The sequence below is a fragment of the Coregonus clupeaformis genome, chromosome 23, assembly GCF_020615455.1.
Source record: "Coregonus clupeaformis isolate EN_2021a chromosome 23, ASM2061545v1, whole genome shotgun sequence".
Classification (NCBI taxonomy): Eukaryota; Metazoa; Chordata; class Actinopteri; order Salmoniformes; family Salmonidae; genus Coregonus; species Coregonus clupeaformis.
In genome coordinates, this window is record NC_059214.1 from 2407501 (window position 1) to 2430000 (window position 22500).

The window sequence follows — 22500 nt, forward strand, 5'->3', positions numbered from 1 at the left end:
TTGGGTATATTAATGAAAACTTTCTAAGTTTACCAGTAACTTACCAGAATGTTGGTATCTTTCAAGGATTTTATGTAATCTATCACAAAACATGTAGTGTCCATTTGTGTGGCCCGTCTGTGTGGCCTTACCACAATGTAAAATATATGAAATAATGCTGTAAAACATTATCCTAAATATAAACCATCATTTTAGTGAATACAATTGGTGTTTAATATGAGGCTTTCAGCATAATATCCTTAAAAACATTTTACACACTTTTATTTATTTTTACTATGTCTATAAGTATTTGTTGTCAATGTTTTGGCGTCATACTGAATGCAGTTGTGAAGACAAGTCAATAACTGGAAGAGTTGCAGATAATTGAAAGTAATACTCTTAATCAGGCTATTTTCTCTTTAACTATATTGTGTATCTACTATATAGAAACTCATGCACAATATGGACACAGATATAAGAACATATATACATATACATATGAGTACATTCCAGAATAAATTACCAAAGTTATGATTTATTGCCATGGATTTTCTGTAATTACCATAATTTACTGAAGATTCTGGCAACTTTAGTAAATTACTGGTAACATTAAAACTCTAATCATGGTAGAGTGTCACTATCAAATCTGGGACATGTTTAAAATAAATAATGATTGAAATTCATTACTTTACATTATTATTACCTATCATTTTGTTGGTGTAGCATAAGGTGAGTGACTGTTAGCCTGGTTTGGGCCAGCCCTGGGACAAACTGGCTGGTCCAGTCCGCCTTCTGAGAATCAAACCATCAATACCCTGCAGACACACAGTCAGTGAAGACTTTTGCCCACGGTCTCATGCTCATCAGACACCACCTCCCACGGTCTCATGCTCATCAGACACCACCTCCCACGGTCTCATGCTCATCAGACACCACCTCCCACGGTCTCATGCTCATCGGACGCCACCTCCCACGGTCTCATGCTCATCAGATACCACCTCCCACGGTCTCATGATCATCAGACACCACCTCCCACGGTCTCATGCCTATCAGACACCACCTCCCATGGTCTCATGCTCATCAGACACCACCTCCCACGGTCTCATGCTCATCAGACACCACCTCCCATGGTCTCATGCTCATCAGGCACCACCTCCAACGGTCTCATGCCTATCAGACACCACCTTCCACGGTCTCATGCTCATCAGACACCACCTCCCATGGTTTCATGCTCATCAGACACCACCTCCCACGGTCTCATGCTCATCAGACACCACCTCCCATGGTCTCATGCTAATCAGACACCACCTCCCATGGTCTCATGCTCATCAGACACCACCTTCCATGGTCTCATGCTAATCGGACACCACCTCCCACGGTCTCATGCTCATCAGACACCACCTCCCATGGTCTCATGCTCATCAGACACCACCTCCCATGGTCTCATACTCATCAGACACCACCTCCCACGGTCTCATGCTAATCAGACACCACCTCCCACGGTCTCATGCTCAGGGGATGCCAGGGGATGGATGGATGAATCAGACCAATCTGGAGCATGTTCATACTGATCAAAAGCTAGCGGATGGATGAATCAGACCTATCTGGAGAATATTCATACTGAGTTTCACTTCAGAAGAACAAGCTGTAATCAAAATAGTTTTGGCAAATACAAACATTGAAAACTTTACAAATGAATTTGCACTACACAAGGGCTGCTTATGGCATTACTTTGTTTGGTGTAATATCATAGAGACAATCTCTGTATTCGAGGGTGAATGGAATAGAGGGCAACAACATTTATCTAAACCCTTCCTGGGAAATGGGTTATGACTGATGTATTTCACTTTATAGGACACAAGGCAGCTTTGCCTGGCACCACAGTAGCAGACGGCTAGTGCAGTACAGCTGTGGTGTAGTGCCGGGGTGTGCTGCTTGGTTTACCTGTTGGAGGCTCATGGTTTACCTGTTTCTGGAGGTCTTGTATTCCACCTTGAGGATGGGCTTGCACGACTCTTTCCTCCCGTCCTTCAGAATCTTCCCTGGGGGGAGACGAGAAAAGGGGAAACGTGTATTGTCCCTTTAAATGTTTGTATACTTTGATAATAATGTATAAAAAAAAAATTCAAAGCTGGTCTCAGACAATCTTTCAGGTGAAGATTTATTTATCGGGTGAGGTTCTGTCTCTCTCTGGCGGGAGGTAAGCTTGGCTTCTTATATGGTGTCGAGTAAAGCTTAAACCATGTATTTAGATTGTAGGTAGGTATTGTAGTTAGGTATTGTTGGTAGTTTATCTAGGTAGTTATCTTAGGTAATTGTAGGTAATTATTGTAGGTAAGTATTGTATTCGGCTGAGGCCGGTGAAGCACGAGGCTAGCTAACCAACTACCTGAACCAATAAAGCTAGCTAGCTAGCGGGTAGCTACTGGTAACTATTAGCAACTGTGGATAGTTGTTTCCAATGTTATTTCACGCTTAAGAGTACCTGTAATTATGCCAGCTAGCTACCTACCATTCAGCTGTTTTTCTAACCTCACTGTCTGAAGCATTTAACGTTAGGTAGTTAGTAGCTACTGTGCTCGAAATGTAGCTAGCTTGTTGCTACCTGGATAGCTAACTAAACAATAGCTGGAACGACCTAGCTTTAATATTTGGAGACGCTTTCTCTCCGTTGGGACAGACGCGAACTGGCTGAATCGATTCAGTGGCTAGCTTTGCACTTAACTGGCTAACAGTAGCTACTAAGGGTAAGTTATAACCTACATTTGTGTTTTATTTTTACATACATAACCAGAGTCGTTCAAGGGAATTCGGGACATGGGTGACTAGTTAATGTTAGCTTGGCTCTCTCTGTGTGTTCGTGCCGTGGGAGGAGCGGTTGGTTCTTTGGCAGAGAGCAATGGCTAGCTAGTATGCTAACTATTCTAGATAACTAACTGGCTGAATAAGTTGACGACAGACTCACTCAAACAGTCAAAACTAACCCAAAACTTTACACAACGTTAGATACGGACACGAATGATCTGCTTGGCGTGTTAACTCACTGGTGGTTTGTTGTAACCGAGTATTGGTGCTAAACTGTGGTATTGGAGGCTGGCATGCTAGTTGGCTATGGCGTCATAGGATTCGGTGCCCTGGACGGTTTTCACGGAAGAATACTGTACCAAGTTAGCTTGCTGAATAAACTAACTGCTGTAGTTTACAACAATTATAAAAAATAAGTGGAAGTTGGGAGAGTTATATTTGCGTGTTTCAGTGAAACGTAAGTGAGGGAGGCCCCACTCTCTCGCTTTCCCAGATGTTTAGTTAATTTCATTCCTATCTTCTTTGCATTATTGTAGCCGTTTTCTGTAGCCTGTCAACTATGTGTCTGTCTATCCCTGTTCTCTCCTCTCCACACAGGCTATACAAACGCCTCAACCACATGGCTGCTGCCACTCTAACCTGGTGGTCCCTGCATGCACCACCCACGTGGAGTTCCAGGTCTCTGGGAGCCTCTGGAACTGCAGTTCTGCGGCCAACAAGGCAGAGTTCATCTCAGCCTATGCTACCCTCCAGTCCCTCGACTTCTTGGTGCTGATGGAAACATGGATTACCACAGAAAACACTGCGACTCCTACTGCTCTTTCCTTGTCTGACCATGTGTTCTCGCATACCCCGAGAGCACCTGGTCAGCGCGGCAGTGGCACAGGAATCCTCATCTCTCCCAAGTGGACATTCTCTCTTTTTCCCCTGACCCATCTGTCAATCTCCTCATTTGAATTCCATGCTGACACAGTCACTAGCCCATTCAAGCTTAACATCCTTGTCATTTATCGCCCTCCAGGTTGCCTTGGAGAGTTCATCAATGAGCTTGACGCCTTGATAAGTTCCTTTCCTTAGGATGGCTCACCCCTCACAGTTCTGGGTGACTTTAACCTCCCTATGTCTGCCTTTGACTCATTTCTCTTTGCCTCCTTCTTTCCACTCCTTTCCTCTTTTGACCTCACCCTCTCACCGTCCCCCCCTACTCACAAGGCAGGCAATACGCTTGACCTCATCTTTACTAGATGCTGTTCATCTACTAATCTCACTGCAACTCCCCTCCAAGTCTCCGACCACTCCTTTGTATCCTTTTCTCTCTTGCTCTCCTCCAACACTACTCACTCTGCTCCTACTCAGATAGTAATGTGCCGTCGCAACCTTCGCTCTCTCTCTCCCGCTACTCTCTCCTCTTCCATCCTATCATCTCTTCCCTCTGCTAAATCCTTCTCCCTCTGATCTCCTGATTCTGACTCCTCAACCCTCCTCTCCACACTTTCTGCATCTTTTGACTCTCTATGTCCCCTATCCTCCCGGCCGGCTCGGTCCTCCCCTCCTGCTCCGTGGCTTGACGACTCACTGCGAGCTCACAGAAGAGGGCTCCGGGCAGCCGAGCAGAATTGGAGGAAAACTAGACTCCCTGCGTCATCCTTTCACTCCCTCCTCTCTACATTCTCTTCCTCTGTTTCCGCTGCCAAAGCCACTTTCTACCACTCTGAATTTCAAGCCTCTGCCTCTAACCCCAGGAAGGTCTTTGCCACCTTCTCCTCCCTGCTGAATCCTCCACCTCCTCCCCCTCCCCCTACCTCCTCCCTCTCTGTGGATGACTTTGTCAACCATTTTGAAAAGAAGGTTGACGACATCCGATCCTCATTTATTAAGTCAAATGACACTGCTGGTCCTGCTCACACTGCCCTACCCTATGCTTTGACTTCTTTCTCCCCTCTCTCTCCAGATGAAATCTTGCAACTTGTGACGGCCGGCCGCCCAACAACCTGCCCGCTTGACCCTATCCCCTCCTCTCTTCTCCAGACCATTTCCGGAGACCTTCTCCCTTACCTCACCTCGCTCATCAACTCATCCTTGACCGCTGGCCATGTCCCTTCCGTCTTCAAGAGAGCGAGAGTTGCAACACTCCTCAAAAAACCTATACTCGATCCCTCCGATGTCAACAACTACAGACCAGTATCCCTTCTTTCTTTTCTCTCCAAAACTCATGAGCGTGCCGTCTCTAGCCAACTCTCCTGCTATCTCTCAGAATGACCTTCTTGACCCAAACCAGTCAGGTTTCAAGACTGGTCGTTCAACTGAGACTGCTTTTCTCTGTGTCACGGAGGCTCTCCGCACTGCTAAAGCTAACTCTCTCTCCTCTGCTCTTATCCCTCTAGACCTATCCGCTGCCTTTGATACTGTGAACCATCAGATCCTCCTCTGCACCCTCTCCGAGTTGGGCATCTCCGACACTGCTCACTCTTGGATTGCGTCCTACCTAACAGGTCGCTCCTACCAGGTGGCATGGAGAGAATCTGTCTCCGCACCACGTGCTCTCACCACTGATGTCCCCCAGCACTCAGTTGTAGGCCCTCACCTATTCTCTCTATACACCAAGTCAATTGGCTCTGTCATATCCTCACATGGTCTCTCCTATCATTGCTACGCAGACGACACACAATTAATTTTCTCCTTTCCCCCTTCTGATAACCAGGTGGCGTATCGCATCACTGCATGTTTGGCAGACATATCAGTGTGGATGTCGGATCACCACCTCAAGCTGAACCTCGGCAAGACGGACCTGCTCTTCCTTCCGGGGAAGAACTGCCCGCTCCAAGATCTCGCCATCACGGTTGACAACTCCATTGTATCCTCCTCCAAGAGTGCAAAGAACCTTGGCGTGAACCTGGACAACACCCTGTCGTTCTCCGCTAACATCAAAGCGGTGACCCAATCCTGCAGGTTCATGCTCTACAACATTCGCAGAGTATGACCCTACCTTACACAGAAAGCAGCACAGGTCCTAATCCAGGCACTTGTCATCTCCCGTCTGGATTACTGCAACTCGCTGTTGGCTGGGCTCCCTGCCTGTGCCATTAAACCCCTACAACTTATCCAGAACGCTGCAGCCCGTCTGTTGTTCAACCTTCCCAAGTTCTCTCATGTCACCCCGCTCCTCCGCACACTCCACTGGCTTCCAGTTGAGGCTCGCATCTACTACAAGACCATGGTGCTTGCTTACGGAGCTGTGAGGGGAACGGCACCTCCTTACCTTCAGGCTCTGATCAGACCCTACACCCAAACGAGGGCACTACGTTCATCCACCTCTGGCCTGCTAGCTCCCCTACCTCTATGGAAGCACAGTTCCTGCTCAGCCCAGTCAAAGCTATTCGCTGCTCTGGCACCCCAATGGTGGAACAAGCTCCCCCACGACGCCAGGACAGCGGAGTCACTGACCACCAACCGGAGACACTTGAAACCCTACCTCTTTAAGGAATACCTGGGATAGTATAAAGTAATCCTTCTACCCACCCCCCCATTAAAAAAAGAAAAAAAAAAAGAAGAAAAGTGGTTGTCCCACTGGCTATCATAAGTTGAATGCACCAATTTGTAAGTCGCTCTGGAAAACAGCGTCTGCTAAATGATGTTTACATGTAATGATGTAAATGTATATCACCAACTCTCAGAGTTTTTCAAATCACTGTTATCAATTGTAATTTTAAACTGATCAAACTGTAATGCAATGTTCTAACGTAGTACAATAACCTGAGTTTGCATATTCTGTTCAACAACACATGTTGGCTCTTTCCCCATCAAAGCATATGTTTCTCTCTAATTCCTACAGTATGCTCTCGTTCAAATAACTGTGATTAACAAGCTGGGGAGTGCAGTAGAATAGAGCATGTTAACTAATGTGGTGGCGGCGGGTAACTCATTCCGTTCACCAGTTCCGGAGGTCTACGTCACCGGCCTTCTAGACGTCACTGACCTGGTTCATTACCACCAACCCCGGACTGTCTTGTCTTCTTACTTACACCTGGTTCCCATTCCCCCTGATTAGTATGTGTATATATGTGCCCTCTGTTCCCCATTGTCCTTGTCCATTATTGTCCCATGTCCGTTGGTCTCCTGAGTACCGTGTATTGTGCTCTTGTTATTACGGGCCTCGTCCCGTGTATTGTGTAGAGGTGACACCTCGCTCTTTTGTATATATATTTACATTTTAGTCATTTAGCAGACACTCTTATCCAGAGCGACTTACAGTTAGTGAATACATTTATTATTATTATTATTTTTTATATATATACTGGCCCCCCGTGGGAATCGAACCCACAACCCTGGCGTTGCAAACGCCATGCTCTATCAACTGAGCTACATCCCTGCCGGCCATTCCCTCCCCTACCCTGGACGACGCTGGGCCAATTGTGCGCCGTCTCCTGGTCGTGGCCGGCTGCGACAGAGCCTGGATTCGAACCAGGATCTCTAGTGGCACAGTTAGCACTGCGATGCAGTGCCTTAGACCACTGCGCCACTCAGGAGTACGTGATATATATACGTGATTGTGTTGGGTGAAGTAATAAAATCCCTAATACGTATTCCTGCGCCTGTCTTCTAATCATTATACAACGTGACAGTAACATAGATGTTAGTCATTTACAATGTTTATCTCTTCTGAAGTCTACTATATGTAAGGCAGCATACCCTGCCCCTGTTTCAGGTAAATTACTGTTTATCTCTTCTGAAGTCTACTGTATGTAAGGCAGCATACCCTGCCCCTGTTTCAGGTAAATTACTCAGTAAAAGGCACATGACAGCCCGCTTGGAGTTTACCAAAAAGCACCTAAATACTCTCAGACCATTTGAAACAAGATTCTCTGGTCTGATGAAACCAAGATTGAACTCTTTGGCCTGAATGCCAAGCGTCACGTCTGGAGGAAACCTGGCACCATCCCTACGGTGAAGCATGGTGGTGGCAGCATTTTACATTTTAGTCATTTAGCAGACGCTCTTATCCAGAGCGACTTACAGTTAGTGAATACATTTTTTTTTTATACTGGCCCCCCGTGGGAATCGAACCCGCAACCCTGGCATTGCAAACGCCATGCTCTATCAACTGAGCTACATCCCTGCCGGCCATTCCCTCCCCTACCCTGGACAACGCTGGGCCAATTGTGCGCCGCCCATGAGTCTCCCGGTCGCGGCCGGCTGCGACAGAGCCTGGATTCGAACCAGGATTGTCCGCATTGTCTCCGTGCTGCTGTGCTGTTTGTTGCTACTTGGCTACCTGCCAAACTATTCACGTTTTACTTTTAATAAACGTTTAATCAATCTCTGTGTTCAACAAATTTACCAACTTTTTAGTTTTGTCCTCACTCATCTTTTTTCGTTAAACTTTTTCACCCCGGACGTTTTATCCCGAGACAGAAGAGTCATTTTCCTGTGCGTTTTAGCTGCCAATTTTACTTTATTTTCCATTTTTCCATCGCAACTTTTTTTCCCTTATTCAACTTTTTCACTCCGGACGCTTTATCTGGACATGGTTCGTCAACATCTTCAACAGCCGAAGCTAAGTAGTAACATTAACATGATGTCTTCTAATTGCGGTCGCTGTACTCATAATATACAGGAGAACGATCGCCTTACGGCGAGAATAGCTGTGCTACAAGCCCAGCTTCAGGCGCTAATCGTTAGGCAAGGGTAGTTTCAGTGTAGGAAAGGAAGAAACAGCGTCTGTGCCACCAGTAAGTACAGACAGTAACGTTAGTATAAATCCCCCCGCACAGTCCCCGCGGCGGACAACTTTCTCATGGCTTCTGGAGGGAAATACTGTTGGAATGCTCAACCGGTGTCGCTCATTCAGCCGACAGAAACCTTCAACCGGTTTTCCCATTATGTAGCGAGTCGGAGTCTGAGTCTGAGTCTTCTCTTGTCTCTACTCCTCCCGTTACGGGGTCTGAGACGCCGAAGGCTCCCACCATTAGCTCTGACAAATTGAAAACCCTAGTCATTGGCGACTCCATTACCCGCAATATTAGACTTAAAACGAATCACCCAGCGATCATACACTGTTTACCAGGGGGCAGGGCTACCGACGTTAAGGCTAATCTAAAGATGGTGCTGGCTAAAGCTAAAACTGGCGAGTGTAGAGAGTATAGAGATATTGTTATCCACGTCGGCACCAACGATGTTAGGATGAAACAGTCAGAGGGTCACCAAGTGCAACATAGCTTCAGTGTGTAAATTAGCTAGAAAGATGTGTCGGCATCGAGTAATTGTCTCTGGCCCCCCTCCCAGTTAGGGGAAGTGACGAGCTCTACAGCAGAGTCTCAGCACTCAATCGCTGGTTGAAAACTGTTTTCTGCCCCTCCCAAAAGATAACATTTGTGGATAATTGGCCCTCTTTCTGGGACTCACCCACAAACAGGACCAAGCCTGACCTGCTGAGGAGTGACGGACTCCATCCTAGCTGGAGGGGGTGCTCTCCTCTTATCTACCAACATAGATAGGGCTCTAACTCCTCTAGCCCCACAGTGAAATAGGGTGCAGGCCAGGCAGCAGGCTGTTAGCCAACCTGCCAGCTTAGTGGAGTCTGCCAATAGCATAGTCAGTGTAGTCAGCTCAGCCATACCCATTGAGACTGTGTCTGTGCCTCGACCTAGGTTGGGCAAAACTAAACATGGCAGTGTTCACCCTAGCAATCTTATTAGGATAAAGACCTCCTCCATTCCTGCCATTATTGAAAGAGATCGTGATACCTCACATCTCAAAATAGGGTTACTTAATGTTAGATCCCTCACTTCAAAGGCAGTCATAGTCAATGAACTAATCACTGATCATAATCTTGATGTGATTGGCCTGACTGAAACATGGCTTAAGCCTGATGAATTTGCTGTGTTAAATGAGGCCTCACCTCCTGGTTACACTAGTGACCATATTCCCCGTGCATCCCGCAAGGGCGGAGGTGTTGCTAACATTTACGATAGCAAATTTCAATTTACAAAAAAAAAAATGGCGTTTTTCATCTTTTGAGCTTCTAGTCATGAAATCTATGCAGCCTACTCAATCACTTTTTATAGCTACTGTTTACAGGCCTCCTGGGCCATATACAGCGTTCCTCTCTGAGTTTCCTGAATTCCTATCAGACCTTGTAGTCATAGCAGATCATATTCTAATTTTTGGTGATTTTAATATTCACATGGAGAAGTCCACAGACCCACTCCAAAAGTCTTTCGGAGCCATCATCGACTCAGTGGGTTTTGTCCAACATGTCTCTGGACCTACTCACTGCCACAGTCATACTCTGGACCTAGTTTTGTCCCATGGAATAAATGTTGTAGATCTTAATGTTTTTCCACAAAATCCTGGACTATCGGACCACCATTTTATTACGTTTGCAATCGCAACAAATAATCTGCTCAGACCCCAACCAAGGAGCATCAAAAGTCGTGCTATAAATTCTCAGACAACACAAAAATTCCTTGATGCCCTTCCAGACTCCTTCTGCCTACCCAAGGACGTCAGAGGACAAAAATCAGTTAACCACTTAACTGAGGAACTCAATTTAACCTTGCGCAATACCCTAGATGCAGTTGCACCCCTAAAAACGAAAAACATTTCAAATCAAATCAAATCAAATTTTATTGGTCACATGCGCCGAATACAACAGGTGCAGACATTACAGTGAAATGCTTACTTACAGCCCTTAACCAACATTGCATTTATTTTAAACAAAAAAGTAAGAATAAAACAACAACAAAAAAGTGTTGAGAAAAAAAGAGCAGAAGTAAAAATAAAGTGACAGTAGGGAGGCTATATATACAATAGAATAAAGTGACAGTAGGGAGGCTATATATACAGGGGGGTACCGTTGCATAGTCAATGTGCGGGGGCACCGGCTAGTTGAGGTAGTTGAGGTAATATGTACATGTGGGTAGAGTTAAAGTGACTATGCATAAATACTTAACAGAGTAGCAGCAGCGTAAAAAGTATGGGGTGGGGGGGCAGTGCAAATAGTCCGGGTAGCCATGATTAGCTGTTCAGGAGTCTTATGGCTTGGGGGTAGAAGCTGTTGAGAAGTCTTTTGGACCTAGACTTGGCACTCCGGTACCGCTTGCCGTGCGGTAGCAGAGAGAACAGTCTATGACTAGGGTGACTGGAGTCTTTGACAATTTTGAGGGCCTTCCTCTGACACCGCCTGGTATAGAGGTCCTGGATGGCAGGGAGCTTTGCCCCTGTGATGTACTGGGCCGTACGCACTACCCTCTGTAGTGCCTTGCGGTCAGAGGCCAAGCAGTTGCCATACCAGGCGGTGATGCAACCAGTCAGGATGCTCTCGATGGTGCAGCTGTAGAATTTTTTTGAGGATCTGAGGACCCATGCCAAATCTTTTTAGTCTCCTGAGGGGGAATAGGCTTTGTCGTGCCCTCTTCACGACTGTCTTGGTGTGTTTGGACCATGATAGTTCGTTGGTGATGTGGACACCAAGGAACTTGAAGCTCTCAACCTGTTCCACTACAGCCCCGTCGATGAGAATGGGGGCGTGCTCAGTCCTCTTTTTTTTCCTTTAGTCCACAATCATCTCCTTTGTCTTGGTCACGTTGAGGGAGAGGTTGTTGTCCTGGCACCACACGGCCAGATCTCTGACCTCCTCCCTATAGGCTGTCTCATCGTTGTCGGTGATCAGGCCTACCACTGTTGTGTCGTCGGCAAACTTAATGATGGTGTTGGAGTCGTGCCTGGCCATGCAGTCATGGGTGAACAGAGAGTACAGGAGGGGGACTGAGCACGCACCCCTGAGGGGCCCCCGTGTTGAGGATCAGTGTGGCAGATGTGTTGTTACCTACCCTTACCACCTGGGGCGGCCCGTCAGGAAGTCCAGGATCCAGTTGCAGAGGGAGGTGTTTAGTCCCAGGATCCTTAGCTTAGTGATGAGCTTTGAGGGCACTATGGTGTTGAATGCTGAGCTGTAGTCAATGAATAGCATTCTCACGTAGGTGTTCCTCTTGTCCAGGTGGGAAAGGGCAGTGTGGAGTGCGATAGAGATTGCATCATCTGTGGATCTGTTGGGGCGGTATGCAAATTGGAGTGGGTCTAGGGTTTCTGGGATTATGCTGTTGATGTGAGCCATGACCAGTCTTTCAAAGCACTTCATGGCTACAGACGTCAGTGCCACGGGTCGGTAGTCATTTAGGCAGGTTATCTTAGAGTTCTTGGGCACGGGGACTATGGTGGTCTGCTTGAAACATGTTGGTATTACAGACTCAGTCAGGGACATGTTGAAAATGTCAGTGAAGACACTTGCCAGTTGGTCAGCACATGCTCGGAGTACACGTCCTGGTAATCCGTCTGGCCCTGCGGCCTTGTGAATGTTGACCTGCTTAAAAGTCTTACTCACATCGGCTACGGAGAGCGTGATCACATAGTCGTCCCGGAACAGCTGGTGCTCTCATGCATGCTTCAGTGTTGCTTGCCTTGAAGCGAGCATAGAAGTGGTTTAGCTCGTCTGGTAGGCTTGTGTCACTGGGCAGCTCGCGGCTGTGCTTCCCTTTGTAGTCTGTAATAGTTTTCAAGCCCTGCCACATCCGGCGAGCGTCAGAGCCAGTGTAGTATGATTCAATCTTAGACCTGTATTGACTCTTTGCCTGTTTGATGGTTCGTCGGAGGTCATAGCGGGATTTCTTATAAGCGTCCGGGTTAGAGTCCCGTTCCTTGAAAGCGGCAGCTCTACCCTTTAGCTCAGTGCGGATGTTTCCTGTAATCCATGGCTTCTGGTTGGGGTATGTACGTACGGTCACTGTGGGGGACGACATCATCGATGCACTTATTGATGAAGCCAGTGACTGATGTGGTGTACTCCTCAATGCTGTCTGAAGAATCCCCGGAACATGTTCCAGTCTGTGCTAGCAAAACAGTCCTGTAGCTTAGCATCTGCGTCATCTGACCACTTTTTTATTAGCCGAATCACTGGTGCTTCCTGCTTCAGTTTTTGCTTATAAGCAGGAATCAGGAGGATAGAGTTATGGTCAGATTTGCCAAATGGAGGGCGAGGGAGAGCTTTGTATGCGTCTCTGTGTGTGGAGTAAAGGTGGTCTAGAGTTTTTTCCCCTCTGGTTGCACATTTAACATGCTGGTAGAAATTAGGTAGAACGGATTTAAGTTTCCCTGCATTAAAGTCCCCTGCTACTAGGAGCGCTGCATCTGGATGAGCGTTTTCCTGTTGATTAATGGCCTTGTACAACTCATTCAGTGCAATCTTAATGCCAGCATTGGTTTGTGGTGGTAAATAGACAGCTATGAAAAATATAGATGAAAACTCTCTTGGTAAATAGTGTGGTCTACAGCTTATCATAAGATACTCTACCTCAGGCGAGCAAAACCTTGAGACTTCCTTAGTATTTGATTTTGTGCACCAGCTGTTGTTTACAAATATACAGAGACCGCCACCCCTCGTCTTACCCGAGTCTGCCGTTCTGTCCTGCCGATGTAGCGTATAGCCTGCTAGCTGAATGATATCATTGTCGTCGTTCAGCCACGACTCCGTGAAACATAAGATATTACAGTTTTTAATGTCCCGTTGGTAGGATAACCGTAATCTTAAATCGTCCATTTTATTCTCCAAAGCTTGAACGTTGGCTAATAGGATTGATGGGAGAGGCAGTTTACTCGTTCGCCGTCGTATCCTTACAAGGCACCCGGATCTGCGCCCACGATATCTCCGTCTCTTCCTCACGCGAATGACGGGGATCTGGGCCTTGTCGGGAGTCTGTAGAATATCCTTCGCGAACGCCTCGTTGAAGAAAAAGTGTTCGTCCAACGCGAGGTGAGTAATCGCTGTCCTGATATCCAGAAGCTCTCTTTGGTTATAAGAGACGATGGCAGAAACATTATGTACAAAATAAATTACAAATAACGCGGAAAAACACACATAATAGTACAATTGGTTAGAGGGCTGTAAAACGGCAGCCATCTTCTTCCGGCGCTGTTCTCATTTTGTCATAAGAAACTAGCTCCCTGGTATACAGAAAATACCCGAGCTTTGAAGCAAGCTTCCGGGAAATTGGAACGGAAATGGCGCCACACCAAACTGGAAGTCTTCCGACTAGCTTGGAAAGACAGTACCGTGCAGTACCGAAGAGCCCTCACTGCTGCTCGATCATCCTACTTTTCCAACTTAATCGAGGAAAATAAGAATAATCCAAAATTTCTTTTTGATACTGTTGCAAAGCTAACTAAAAAGCAGCATTCCCCAAGAGAGGATGGCTTTCACTTCAGCAGTAATAAATTCATGAACTTCTTTGAGGAAAAGATCATGACCATTAGAAAGCAAATTACGGACTCCTCTTTGAATCTGCGTATTCCTCCAGGGCTTAGCTGTCCTGGATCTGCACAGCTCTGCGAGGGCCTGGGATCGGGAGAGACACTTAAGTGTTTTAGTACTATATCTCTTGACACAATGATGAAAATAATCATGGCCTCTAAACCTTCAAGCTGCATACTGGATCCTATTCCTACTAAACTGCTGAAGGAGCTGCTTCCTGTGCTTGGCCCTCCTATGTTGAACATAATAAACAGCTCTCTATCCACCGGATGTGTACCAAACTCACTAAAAGTGGCAGTGATAAAGCCTCTCTTGAAAAAGCCAAACCTTGACCCGGAAAATATAAAAAACTATCGGCCTATATCGAATCTTCCATTCCTCTCAAAAATTTTAGAAAAAGCTGTTGCGCAGCAACTCACTGCCTTTCTGAAGACAAACAATGTATACAAAATGCTTCAGTCTGGTTTTAGACCCCATCATAGCACTGAGACTGCACTTGTGAAGGTGGTAAATGACCTTTTAATGGCGTCAGACCGAGGCTCTGCATCTGTCCTCGTGCTACTAGACCTTAGTGCTGCCTTTGACACCATCGATCACCACATTCTTTTGGAGAGACTGGAAACCCAAATTGGTCTACATGGACAAGTTCTGGCCTGGTTTAGATCTTACCTGTCGGAAAGATATCAGTTTGTCTCTGTGAATGGTCTGTCCTCCGACAAATCAACTGTACATTTCGGTGTTCCTCAAGGTTCCGTTTTAGGACCACTATTGTTTTCACTATATATTTTACCTCTTGGGGATGTTATTCGAAAACATAATGTTAACTTTCACTGCTATGCGGATGACACACAGCTGTACATTTCAATGAAACATGGTGAAGCCCCAAAATTGCCCTCGCTAGAAGCCTGTGTTTCAGACATAAGGAAGTGGATGGCTGAAAACTTTTTACTTTTAAACTCGGACAAAACAGAGATGCTTGTTCTAGGTCCCAAGAAACAAAGAGATCTTCTGTTAAATCTGACAATTCATCTTGATGGTTGTAAAGTCGTCTCAAATAAAACTGTGAAGGACCTCGGCGTTACTCTTGACCCTGATCTCTCTTTTGACGAACATATCAAGACTGTTTCAAGGACAGCTTTTTTCCATCTACGTAACATTGCAAAAATCAGAAATTTTCTGTCCAAAAATGATGCAGAAAAATTAATCCATGCATTTGTTACTTCTAGGTTAGACTACTGCAATGCTCTATTTTCCGGCTACCCGGATAAAGCACTAAATAAACTTCAGTTAGTGCTAAATACGGCTGCTAGAATCCTGACTAGAACCAAGAAATTTGATCATATTACTCCAGTGCTAGCTTCCCTACACTGGCTTCCTGTTAAGGCAAGGGCTGATTTCAAGGTTTTACTGTTAACCTATAAAGCGTTACATGGGCTTGCTCCTACCTATCTTTCCGAGTTGGTCCTGCCGTACATACCAATACGTACGCTACGGTCACAAGACGCAGGCCTCCTAATTGTCCCTAGAATTTCTAAGCAAACAGCGGGAGGCAGGGCTTTCTCCTATAGATCTCCATTTTTATGGAACAGTCTGCCTACCCATGTGAGAGAGACGCAGACTCGGTCTCAACCTTTAAGTCTTTACTGAAGACTTATCTCTTCAGTAGGTCATATGATTGAGTGTAGTCTGGCCCAGGAGTGTGAAGGTGAACGGAAAGGCTCTGGAGCAACGAACAGCCCTTGCTGTCTCTGCCAGGCCGGTTCCCCTCTCCACTGGGGTTCTCTGCCTCTAACCCTGTTGCAGGGGCTGAGTCACTGGCTTGCTGGTGCTCTTTCATGCCGTCCCTGGGAGGGGTGCGTCACTTGAGTGGGTTGAGTTACTGACGTGATCTTCCTGTCTGGGTTGGCGCCCCCTTGGTTTGTGCTGTGGTGGAGACCTCTGTGGGCTATACTCGGCCTTGTCTCAGGATTGTAAGTTGGTGGTTGAGGATATCCCTCTAGTGGTGCGGGGGCTGTGCTTTGGCAGAGTGGGTGGGGTTATATCCTTCCTGTTTGGCCCTGTCCGGGGTTTCTTCGGATGGGGCCACAGTGTCTCCGGACCGCTCCTGTCTCAGCCTCCAGTATTTATGCTGCAGTAATTTATGTGTCGGGGGGGCTGGGGTTAGTTGGTTATACCTGGAGTACTTCTCCTGTCTTATCCAGTGTCCTGTGTGAATTTAAGTATGCTCTCTCTAATTCTCTCGTTCTCTCTTTCTCTCTGAGAACCTGAGCCCTAGGACCATACGTCAGGACTACCGGGCATGATGACACCTTGCTGTCCCCAGTCCGCCTGGCCTTGCTGCTATTCCAGTTTCAACTGTTCTGCCTGCGGTTACGAAACCCCTACCTGTCCCAGACCTGCTGTTTTCAACTCTTAATGATCGGCTATGAAAAGCCAACTGAGAGACCTGAGCCCTAGGACCATACGTCGGGACTACCGGCCGTGGTGACTCCTTGCTGTCCCCAGTCCGCCTGGCCTTGCTGCTATTCCAGTTTCAACTGTTCTGCCTGCGGTTATGGAACCCCTACCTGTCCCAGACCTGCTGTTTTCAACTCTTAATGATCGGCTATGAAAAGCCAACTGAGATTTATTCCTGATTATTATTTGACCATGCTTGTCACTTATGAACATTTTTGAACATCTTGGCATGGTTCTGTTATAATCTTCACCCGGCACAGCCAGAAGAGGACTGGCCACCCCTCATAGCCTGGTTCCTCTCTAGGTTTCTTCCTAGGTTTTCGCCTTTCTAGGGAGTTTTTCCTAGCCACCGTGCTTCTACACCTGCATTACTAGCTGTTTGGGGTTTTAGGCTGGGTTTCTGTACAGCACTTCGAGATATTAGCTGATGTAAGAAGGGCTATATAAAATAAAATTGATTGATTGATTGATTGATCTCTAGTGGCACAGTTAGCACTGCGATGCAGTGCCTTAGACCACTGCGCCACTCAGGAGCATCATGCTGTGGGGATGTTTTTTCAGCGTCAGGGACTGGGAGACTAGTCAGGATTTAAGGAAAGATTAACGGAACAAAGTACAGAGAGATCCTTGATGAAAACCTGCCCCAGAGCGCTCCGGACCTCAGACTGGGGTGAAGGTTCACCTTCCAACAGGACAACGACCCTAAGCACACTGTCACGAGTTACAAAGCCAGAACCCAGAAGCAGACCAGGACAAGGTAAGTTGAAACGAAGGTGAGTGTTTATTTACAAATTCAAGGGTGATGCTGAATAATCCAGGGAACAGAGCGGGCGGCGTTGATTAGTTGTTGGGGGTGCAGTGGTTGATCCCATCATGGCTCGGCAGCCGCCGACCACCAGGCAGAGGTTGGATGAAGGTTCCGGACGAGTGACTGCAGATGGAACAAAACGGAGGTAAGTAAACAACAAACCAACAAGGTGCAAAAACAACAAAACTAACGCTAGAAGCTCTAAGACTGATACTCTGGTAAACCTACTGTTCATGGCTAACGATCCGGCAGGGAATGGATGTTAGGCCAGAGCCTAAGAAGGGTGATGATCAGGACCAGGTGTGCAGATTGCTGATGGGATGCAGGTGCGGAAATCAAGAGAGCTCCCCGGAGCGTTCCAGAACCCTCGGGAAACTGGAGATCCCGAGCAGAAAAAACTAGTCCACAGACAGGACCCGACTCAGACTGCCGGGATCGTTACAGTACCCCCCCTCCGCCAAACGCCACCGGGCGGACTCCCGGAGCGCCAGGATGGAGGCGGTAGAAGTCACGGATGAGGTCAGCATCTAGGATCTGTCGCCGCGAATCCAACTCCTCTCTTCAGGACCATACCCCTCCCAGTCCACGAGATACTGGAAACCCCGGCCCCGCCGTCTGGAATCCATGATGCGTCGCACCGTGTAGGCAGGACCACCTCCGATCATCCGAGGAGGAGGAGGAGGAGGCGGAGGAGGCAACAGAGGACTGAGGAAAACAGGCTTGAGGCAGGAGACATGAAAGGTGGGATGGACTCTGAGCGTCCTCGGGAGTTTGAGTCGAACTGCCACCGGATTGATCACCTTCTCCACCACAAACGGACCAATGAACTTCGGTAACAACTTCCTAGACTCAGTCCGTAAAGGAAGATCCCGTGTGGCCAACCAGACCCTATCTCCGATGGTGTAGGTGGGAGCGGGATCCGGCGACGATTCGCCTGGAGCTGATACCGGTCCGAAACTCTAAGGAGTGCCTTTCTGGCCAGATGCCAGGTCCGGTGGCAACGACGAATATGGGCCTGAACAGAAGGCACTGAGAGCTCCTTCTCCTGAGAAGGAACAAGGGAGGTTGGTAGCCATACAGGCACTGGAAGGGAGACATCCCAGTGGCAGATGTAGGGGAGAGTATTGTGGGCATACTCAACCCAAGGCAACTGAGAGACCCAGGAGGTGGGGTTGGAAGAGGCCAGGCAGCGTAGCGTGGATTCCATCTTCTGGTTGGCTCTCTCCGCCTGACCATTAGATTGGGGGTGAAAACCAGATGTGAGACTGACTGTAGCTCCAATGGCCAAACAGAAGGACTTCCAGACAGCAGAGGTAAACTGAGGGCCACGGTCGGAAACGATATCACTGGGCAACCCGTGGACCCTGAAAACCTCCCTAACCAGGATCTCGGACGTCTCCGAGGCAGAGGGAAGCTTGGCAATTGGCACAGAGTGGGCGAACTTGCTGAATCTGTCCACGAGTAGTCAGAACGACCGTGTTCCCCTCAGAAGCGGGCAACCCAGTGACAAAGTCCAGGGCCAGATCGACCATGGTGGCCGGGGAATAGGAAGGGGGTGAAGTAGTCCAGAGCTGGGCCGATTGGTACTCTTATTCTGCGCACACACTGGACAGGCAGCAACATAACCCCGAGTATCCTCGGCCATGGCAGGCCACCAAAACGTCTGCGAAGAAACGCCATCGTCCGAGCCACGCCAGGGTGACAAGCCATCTTGCTGGCGTGGGACCATTTGAGGACCGCAGGACGAACCGACTCAGGCACAAACAACCGACCGGGTGGACCGTTACGGGACCGGGCTGCGTCCGAAGAGCCGCCATCACCTCCTCCTCAATCTTCCACCTAACAGCTCCCACGACGCAGTTCCGGGGGGAGAATTGTCTCGGTCTTGGACCCACTCTCCTCCGTCTTGGAGAACATCCGAGACAAGGCGTCCGCCTTGCCGTTCTTAGATCCAGGTCGGAACGTCAGGGAAAAAATTGAATCGTCCGAAAAACAACGACCACCTGGCCTGACGGGAGTTGAGAGCGTCTAGCCGATTGCACGTAAGCAAGATTCTTGTGGTCAGTCCAGACAATAAACGGTTGCTCCGCCCCCTCCAACCAGTGGAGCCACTCCTCCAAGGCAAGTCTCACCGCGAGAAGCTCCCGGTTACCCACATCGTAATTCCTCTCCGCAGGCGAAAGGCGGCGAGAGTAGTAGGCGCAGGGATGGAGTTTACTGTCCGTGGAGCATCGCTGCGACAGGATGGCGCCTAACTCCCCACATCAGACGCGTCCACTTCCACGGCGAACTGACGGGCCGTGTCCGGTTGAGAGAGAATCGGTGCGTTGGTGAATCGCCTCTTCAAATCCAGAAACGCTCGATCCGCCTCCGGATTCCACTTGAAGCTCCTGATACTGGAAGTCAAGGCAGTTAACGGAGCGGCCACACGGCTGTAATCCCGGATGAATCTGCGGTAGAACCCTTCGCAAACCCCAAAAATCTCTGGAGCTGCAATCTCGTACCGGGCTGGGCCCATTCCAGAACCGCTCTAACCTTCTCCTGGTCCATCCTAATCTCTCCCCCTGGAGATGATGTACCCAGAAAGGATGTCGTGTGGGCGTGAAACTCGCACTTCTCGGCCTTCACGAACAGGCGATTCTCCAACAATCGCTGCAGAACCTGCCGGACATGCTGGACGTGGTCGGAAGGTTCCTTCGAGAAGATCAGAATGTCATCCAGGTAAACAAACACAAAGAGACCGATCATATCTCTCAGGGACGTCGTTCACCATACTCTGGAATACCGCTGGAGCATTGGTCAGTCCAAAGCGGCATCACCTGATACTCAAGTGACCCATCGGTGTATTGAAACCCGTCAACCACTCGTCTCTCTCTGATCCGGACCATGTGATACGCATTGCGTAGGGTCTAGCTTAGTGAACACCGAGCACCCTGTAAGGAGTCGAAGGCAGAACTCATCAAGGGCAGGGATACTTGTTCTTGACCGTGATGTCATTCAACCCCGATAATCAATACGCGGTCGAAGAGAGCCATCCTTCTTACCCACAAAGAAGAATCCTGCCCAGGGGGTGATGACGAGGACGAACGAGACCAGCAGCTAGGGACTCCTTGATGTAGGTCTCCAAAGCCTCACGTTCAGGGCGGGAGATACTGTATAACCTTCCTTGGGGTAGAGCAGCTCCAGGGAACAGGTTGATGGCCCAATCATATGGTCGGTGGGGGAGGGAGTGACAGAGCCTTCTGCTTACTGAACACTTCCCCCAAATCGCTGATATGTCTCGGGAACCAGGGACAAATCTGGGGGTTTAGCCTCAATCACCTGACTGGGAACCGAATGGGGACAGGCAGTCTTGAGACAGTTAGCACGACAATCAAGGCTCCAACTGTTACCTTGCCCGTCACCCAATCGAACGTGGGATTGTGTTCCTTCAGCCAGGGGTATCCAAGGACCAGAGGAACATGGGAAGACGGCAGAATGAAGAATGAAATCATCTCCGAATGATTCCCCGACAACAGCATCTTAACCGGTTCAGTCCTCATCGTGATACGTGCCAGACTACTGCCGTTCAGAGTGGTCGCTTCAATGGCTTCCGGCAATTGCTCCTCGGAAAGCCCCAGCTGTTCCACCAACTTCGGCATCAAGAAAGCTTCCATCGGGCACCTGAATCGATAAAAGCGTTAATCGCTAAGCTCTGATTCCTGTTCCCAAGGGTAGCCGGAAAACGGGGTCTGACAGAGGTACTGAGAGGTTGAAACTGGCTCGCTAAAAGTCCTCCCAACTTTAGCGAGCGGGCTTGACGACCGCCGGGAACAAGTGGAGATGTAATGTCCCGAGCTACCACAGTAGAGGCAGCAGTTGGTCTTACGTCTATGTTGACGCTCCTCCTTGGTTAACCCGTGCCGCCCCCACTTGCATGGGTTCAGAATCGGGAGAGAGGACCTCTCCACTAATCCTTTGTGGTGAGAATGATCGACGTGTTCTGGTCCACCACCTGACCCGACTGGGAACTGAGAAGCTGATCGATTGACCGGACCCCATTGCTTCTCCCTCCTTCGGCTCTCGGACTCGATTATCCACCCCGAATAGACAAGGCTACCAAGCTGTCCAGGTCACTAGGCTCCGGATAGGAGATCAACTCATCCTTGAGCTGCTCGGACAGACCCTGGTAAAGGCCGCTTGCAGAGACTCCTCATTCCACCCACTCTCTCCACAGCCAACGTCTTGAACTCGATCACGAAGTCGGCCACGCTGCAGTTCCTTCGGCGGAGGAAAACAGGCGCCTAGCTGCGTCCCTCCCTCGGACGGAATGGTCGAAGAGCTTCCTCATCTCGGCCGTGAACCCCTGTATGAAGCCATGCAGGGATCCTGTCGTTCCCAAACGGCTGAAGCCCACTCAGCGCTCGACCACGCAGCAACTCAATCACAAAGGCTATCCTAGCCTTGTCTGTAGCATAAGAGTAGGGCTGTAGATCGAACACTAATCCACACTGCATAAAGAAGGAACGGCATCTTCCCAGCTCCCCTCATATTTATCCGGCGTGAACCTTGGGCTCACGGAAGGACACAGCTCCAGAAGCGGCAGGCGAGATGGGTGAAACGGTAGTGGATCCTCCACCGGAAACTTGCGTTGGTTCTGGACCTCCGTCAGACCGGTAGAAAGGTTCCGAACTGACAACGCGATCTCCTGTAGTACCGTGCTATGATGGCCCAACATCTTCTCCTGATGGGTAATGGCATGGCGAACAGAGTCCAGGTCCGCTGGGTTCATTACTGGCCGGATCTCGTTCTGTCACGAGTTACAAAGCCAGAACCCAGAAGCAGACCAGGACAAGGTAAGTTGAAACGAAGGTGAGTGTTTATTTACAAATTCAAGAGTGATGCTGAATAATCCAGGGAACAGAGCGGGCGGCGTTGATTAGTTGTTGGGGGGGTGCAGTGGTTGATCCCATCATGGCTCGGCAGCCGCCCGACCACCAGGCGAGGTTGGATGAAAGTTCGGACGAGTGACTGCAGATGGAACAAAAACGGAGGTAAGTAAACAACAAACCAACAAGGTGCAAAAACAACAAAACTAACGCTAGAAGCTCTAAGACTGATACTCTGGTAAACCTACTGTTCATGGCTAACGATCCGGCAGGGGAAT

The 22500-nt window shown here is 48.5% G+C and overlaps 1 pseudogene; it reads right to left on the reverse strand.

Moving 5' to 3' along the window:
• LOC121536354 overlaps positions 1 to 22500 on the reverse strand; it is a 106306-nt pseudogene that overhangs the window by 76049 nt on the left and 7757 nt on the right.